Source organism: Hyaena hyaena, unplaced genomic scaffold, assembly GCF_003009895.1.
Source record: "Hyaena hyaena isolate Hyena2069 unplaced genomic scaffold, ASM300989v1 scaffold_1812, whole genome shotgun sequence".
NCBI lineage: Eukaryota > Metazoa > Chordata > Mammalia > Carnivora > Hyaenidae > Hyaena > Hyaena hyaena.
Genome location: NW_024082448.1, coordinates 60,927 through 66,936, shown reverse-complemented (window position 1 = coordinate 66,936; position 6,010 = coordinate 60,927). Strand labels below are relative to the sequence as shown.

Here is a 6,010-nt window from a genome sequence, read left to right as displayed (position 1 = left end):
TACAATCATTCAAATTATTCAGAACTTTTCTGTGAAAGTTCTGAAATGATAGGAATCTATCCATCTATTTATTCATCTATTTCCATCTTTGAATAAAAATGACCCTAGGATTATAAATTGTCATATCCATGTCAAGAAATAGGAGAACAATTCTAATAAATAAGTCTAACTGTGGCCAGGCCCCAGTGGAAAATTCAGCCAACTCTTCAGTAGACAAGTATTTGGGGTTTCCTGTCTTCAATAGAAAGGCTGGATCTAAGAAACTTCACAACATGCTGAGGAGTAGAGCTCTGCCTTTCAGTTTGGTTCTGCTACTGTTACTGGCCAACTAACATGTGGTCTTGGCCAATCTGTATTCTCTCGGACTCCGTTTCCTTGTACATAAGAGGAGGTGGATGAACTAGGTTATCATAGAAGCATCAGAGAACGTTAGAACCAAAGGAGCTCTGGGAATCATTTAGTCTAGTATGTCTGTTTTGTAGAAGAAACAAATTCTGAAGTGCCTACCTAGGTCTGTTGGATATAGTAACTTTAGTAATAAAGTCAGTAATAAAGTCTTTTCTGTCAGATTTATTTACAATAACGTCTCACTCTCTCCCAAAAAAATGAAATTAAGTGTTCTATTTGAAAAACATGACAAAGGAGGGAAACCTGGATGGCTCAGTCAGTTAAGTGTCTAGCTTCAGCTCAGGTCATGATCTCACATTTTGTGATTTTGAGCCTTACATCAGGCTCTGTGCTGACAGGTCAGAGCTGAGCCGGGAGCCTGCTTCAGATTTTATGTCTCCCTCTCTCTCTCTGCCCCTCCCCCCTAGTCGCTCTCACTCTTTCTCTCTCATTCTTTCAAAAATGAACATTAAAAATAATTAAAAAACAAAAAACAAAAACATGACAAAGGATATTCTCCAAAATAAGGAAGATGTTTCAGGAGTATATTTCTGATCGATAAGTAGCAACGTTATTCTTTATCATTCCTCAGTTTGAAATTTTTTTTTTTACCTAAGAATATGAAATGGGGGTACCTGTGTGGCTCAGTCAGTTAAGCGGCTGACTTCGTCCGAGGTCATGATCTCATTGGTTCAGGAGTTCAAGCCTCACGTAGCATTGGACTCTCTGCTGTCAACACAGAGCCCACTTCGAATCCTCTGCCTCCCTCTCTGCTCCTCTCCTGTTCATGCTCTCTCTCTTAAAAAAAAAAAAAAAATTGTTTTAATTTTTAAAAAAAGAATGTGAAATGGGTGTATTTTAAAATGTAGTAACATATATATACACTGATTCTTTTTGGAGAGCAAGGGATGATGACAAAGTTTACTGAATATATATTATTTGAGAAGCATTTTATATTTATTATCTTATTTAGTTCTTAATCCAATGATAACAATAATCATTTCTATTTTGTAAACTCGGTATCAATGCAGAGAAATGATTTGTCCTAAAATAGATTACCAAAGAAGTGAATTGCAAAGCAGGGATTCAATCTCAAATCTTATTGGTTTGAAAGCTTAGGGGCTTTTCACGATTCCACATGGCCTGTCTGAAGACAGAAAATTTTTGTGCTCTAGTAGAACAGGGCTACCCACCTTTGGATAAAAGCTACATAGTAACTTAATGACTTTACAATGCACAGAGAGAGAACAGGATACTTGGGTCAAGGACAAAGGAGTCCGTCACTCAGATACTGCTCCTTACACACCAGAATAGAAACAGATTTCTGGGAATATTAAAAAAATTCAGAGCCACACTCAAAAACAAGAAGTGAAAATACACATGTCACAGAAGCAGAAGGAACCCAGAACAAAAGCAGAGATTAAAGAGCTCCCAACCCAGATGGAGTGACAACCATTTATACTGAGAGAGCACTTCAGGGACTGTGTAAGAATGGAAGTCACATCTACCATGCATGCAGCAAGGGAAAGGAAACTGCTCTCCCTGTGAGCCTAGTAGGCAAGACCATACTGCTTACCCATTCATTAGAGCTGAAATAGCTCTACTCACTCACACAAAGTTAGAACTAGAGACATTCCATTTCTCTAAGCACAGAAAGACTCTGTGAGATCTGGACCAGTACTGATACATAACTGAGATGGATATTCAATTTTATCAAACATTTCAGCAACTATATTGGAGTAAAGTCACTCATAATATACCTGATGGATGTTATCCAGTAATTCACAAATATAAGATCTAGCAGCAAGCTTAATAGGCAAACACTAGAAGATGATAGTTGGCTTCTAGCTAACACACTTAGACAAAGAAAAAAATGTACATTATACAACTTGAAGGAAAAGCAAAATTAACACTACTTACAGATGATAGCATTAAGAGACTCAAGATTAAAACTATTACAAACTAGAGTAAGTCTTCAGTAAAAACAGCCTTTAATAAAAACCACAACCATTTAAAAAGAATAATGTAAGAGAATATATCCAATCCATGCAAACAGACATAATATAGCTACATAACAGTTAGCAAGAAAAACAAAAACTTCTCTTTTTTTTAATGAAGTTGAAGGTTTTAGTATTAAACTTTTTACCTTTCTGCAAGGCTGTTGCTTCACCATATAAAAATATCACCAGCAAGCACAGTATATTACAAAATTAAGATACTATTATTCTTAATCTGACACTATACAACTAACAAACCTTTCCCCACTGCCAGTTATTTTCAGTGGACAGATCATTTAAGTATTTTAACCCCAATCCAGGGATAGATATAAGCAAGTTATAATTCCCAAAGGCTTAAGATGACAGTATTATCCTTTAATTACATAATTTTTATAACTAGTTTTCAACCACGGATAATTTCAGGATTGTGAGTATTTTAACTGGAGCCTAGTGTAAAAATCACAGGATGTTTCAAAGAAGAATACATATTGTTTTTATCTGCAATCATTAGAAAGTTAAGGGGTGTTTTCTTTCATTAAAATTGTCTTAGTTTCTTTTTGCATTGGTATTGCTAAAAGTTGCTATTTTAAATCCTCTATGCACCACTAATTTAAGACAACTATGCTAGATTAAGTTGTTTCATACTGGTTTATTAGGGGTTCCAATTTCCCTCCTCAATAGATTTTATGTATTTCTCATATGCTTCTTCACTCATTAATTCATCCAGTTCTGAAGGATTACTGAGTGTTATCTTAATCAGCCAACCATCTTCATAACAAGATTTGTTGACAAGTCCTGGATTTTCTGCAGGAGCCTCATTAATTTCAGTTACTTCTCCTGATAGAGGAGAATAAAGTTCACAAGCAGCTTTCACACTTTCCAAAGCACCAAACTCCTCGTTTGTTCAATTTTGTCCCAACTTCAGGCAGACTAAACAACATCTCCCAAAGCTTCCTGTGCAAAATTGCTGATTCCATCTGTTCCAATACCATTTTCTGTTGTTATCCATTCATGTTTGTCTGTGAATTTACGCACAGACAGCAGAGCGGAGCCCGTGCAATGCATCCGACGCGGCCGCCCTCAGCCCCCAGGGCGGCAGGCAGGCTCCGCCAAACAAAAACTTCGAAGACAACTTTACAATGCTCCTGACAGGCCGAAAAAGATCCTTGATCAAAAGAAAAACCTACCTATTCTTATACAAGATTTATAATACAACATGATTAATTTTCCCTAAATTAGTCTACCAATCTAAAGCATCCCAACCATATTAAAGAAAAAAGTATATATATTTGGGAATGAAATAAGCTGACTCAAATGTTCATAGGAAGAAATAAACAATCAGTAATAGCCACTACATCATAACATGTATGCTACAGAATGAGCTCTGTCCCACCAAATTCATAAAGTTCTAGTTCTAACCCCCAATACCTTAGAATGTGATGGTACTTGGAAATAGGGTCTTTAAAGAGATAATTAAGTTAAAATGTGGCCATTAGGATGGGCCGTAATCCAATCCAACTGGGTATCTTTAGAAGAAGAGGAGAGTAGGAGGGTACCCGGAGACACACCAAGGCTGCTCGTGCACAGACAAAAGGCCACGCGAGAACACAGTAAGAAGGGAAATATCTACAAGCCGAAAACAGAGGCCTCAGGAAGCATCAATCCTGCCAACACCCTGATCCTAGACTTCTAGTTTCCAAAATTATTAGAAAATAAAGTTCTGTTGTTTAAGCTGCCTACTCGGATATTTTGTTATGGCAGCCCTCACAGACTAATAAGACGTAGTAATACAATACACTCCACTCAAAATTAGGGAGCATAAGTATCAGGCAAATAGTCTTATGAGTTGGGATATAAACAATAATAATTGAGGCTATTAATCTGGCCCTGAATGTTGGAAACAATCATAAATTGTAGGGCTGAGGAGAGCCACTTGCTTGAGTTACTATGGGAATCACTCAAATGTATTCTACCCACCAAAAATTTTGTTGAAATAACAGGAATTTGTTGAACTGGTGAAATAATTCAACCCACAGTATTTTTCCTCCTCTTCTTCTCAGTTACCATATATAAATAAATCAAAGTATTTATTGCCTGTTATCTAGATACACATCTAGGTAACATGAGGAATATAAAAAGATTTCCTCTGCACAACATACTTTTAGTTTTATTAGAGAAATAAGACCGATGTCCAAAAAGCATATAGGCAAGAATGAAATATTCCTATATAAAGTAATACTTGTAGATATATATATTTTTTTAATGTTTTATTTATTTTTAGGAGAGAGGGAGAGAGACAGCGTGAGCAGGGGAGGGTCAGAGAGAGAGGGAGTCACAGACTGAAACAGGCTCCAGGCTCTGAGCTGGCAGTCAGCACAGAGCCCGACGCGGGGCTCGAACCCACGAACGGCGAGATCATGACCCAAGTGAAAGTCGACGCTCAACCGACTAAGCCACCCAGGCGCCCCTACTTGTAGATATTTTAAGTTATCATTCTGATTAGTGGGCAATTTCTCCAACTTGCACATCTGTTTGTTTTTTTTTTTTTTTAATCTACAGTTTCCTTCCTTTCTCTCTCTTCCTCTTTATTCTTTGAAACTGTGATCAAGGATTAGCTTCTGTATAAAACTACTCTGTCCAACCACCCCACACTCTCTGTGTTCTCTCTGCAAAATGTTTCAACAGCACATGCTGTAACTATTTGTTTGTATGCTGGACTCCTCCAAGATTGTACTCATTCAACCTTATATACTTGGCACCTCACACAATGCTGGAAACAGAAGCAAGCAAGCAAATAAATGAATAAAACAATGCGGGTTTGACTATTTAAAAAGGAGAAAGAACAGAATATTTTAAGGACCGAAAGAATGAGAGCAGCAGAGGAAAAAAATCTAAGCTCTCTCCGTGGTGAAAGAATAAACCAGACCCAGCAGCACACTTATCCTGAAAGGAAAATATCTGGCTATGTGTGGTCTTTGAATTAGTTTTAAGTCATTTTCAGAGAGAAATAAAACTCAAATAATTGAATGTCCCTGGGATGAAAAGTTTGAGGACTAAATGGATTTTCCCAGTTCTGTGCTCAACAGAACTAAGACTGGCCGAAAGTAACTAAGCTGCTTGCTATGGGAAGATCAATTCCTTTGGAAGGTAAATCTGTGAACCAACCCAAGCAGCTTACTTGTAAAGACTAGCAGCTTGCACCAAGACCCTCCATGTCCACCAAACCCGAGCTATTTTCTTGTATGAACTCTGACCAATCTCCGTGTCCTTCTGGGACATCGCCCTAAAATCACCTAAAGCCCTTCAGGCTTTCTCCCGGGAATTCCCGTTGTTGCCCCAAGACCAAAGCACAGGCGTTCTTCCTCACTGTACTAATTCTAATCACCCTTATTCTCTGGTTTCTCTTCAGATCGTACAAATCTTTCATCTTTTACTAATTCTAATCACCCTAGAAATGCTTCACACATTTTTCTAGTGGTCTTTTGGTGGAGCTGAAGGCCAAGGATAACCTTAAAATGAATTTGGGGGCACGCGTGTGGCTCAGTCAGCTAAACATGGGACTTTTGATTTCAGCTCAGGTGATGATCTCATAGTTTATGGGGTCAGCCCTGTGTTGGACTCTGTGC

The 6,010-nt window shown here is 37.8% G+C and overlaps 1 pseudogene; it reads right to left on the bottom strand.

The window, feature by feature from the left end:
* Positions 1 to 3,013: 3,013 nt before the first annotated feature.
* On the bottom strand, positions 3,014 to 5,663 carry LOC120226723 (annotated as a pseudogene).
* Between the last annotated feature and the right edge of the window lie 347 nt (positions 5,664 to 6,010).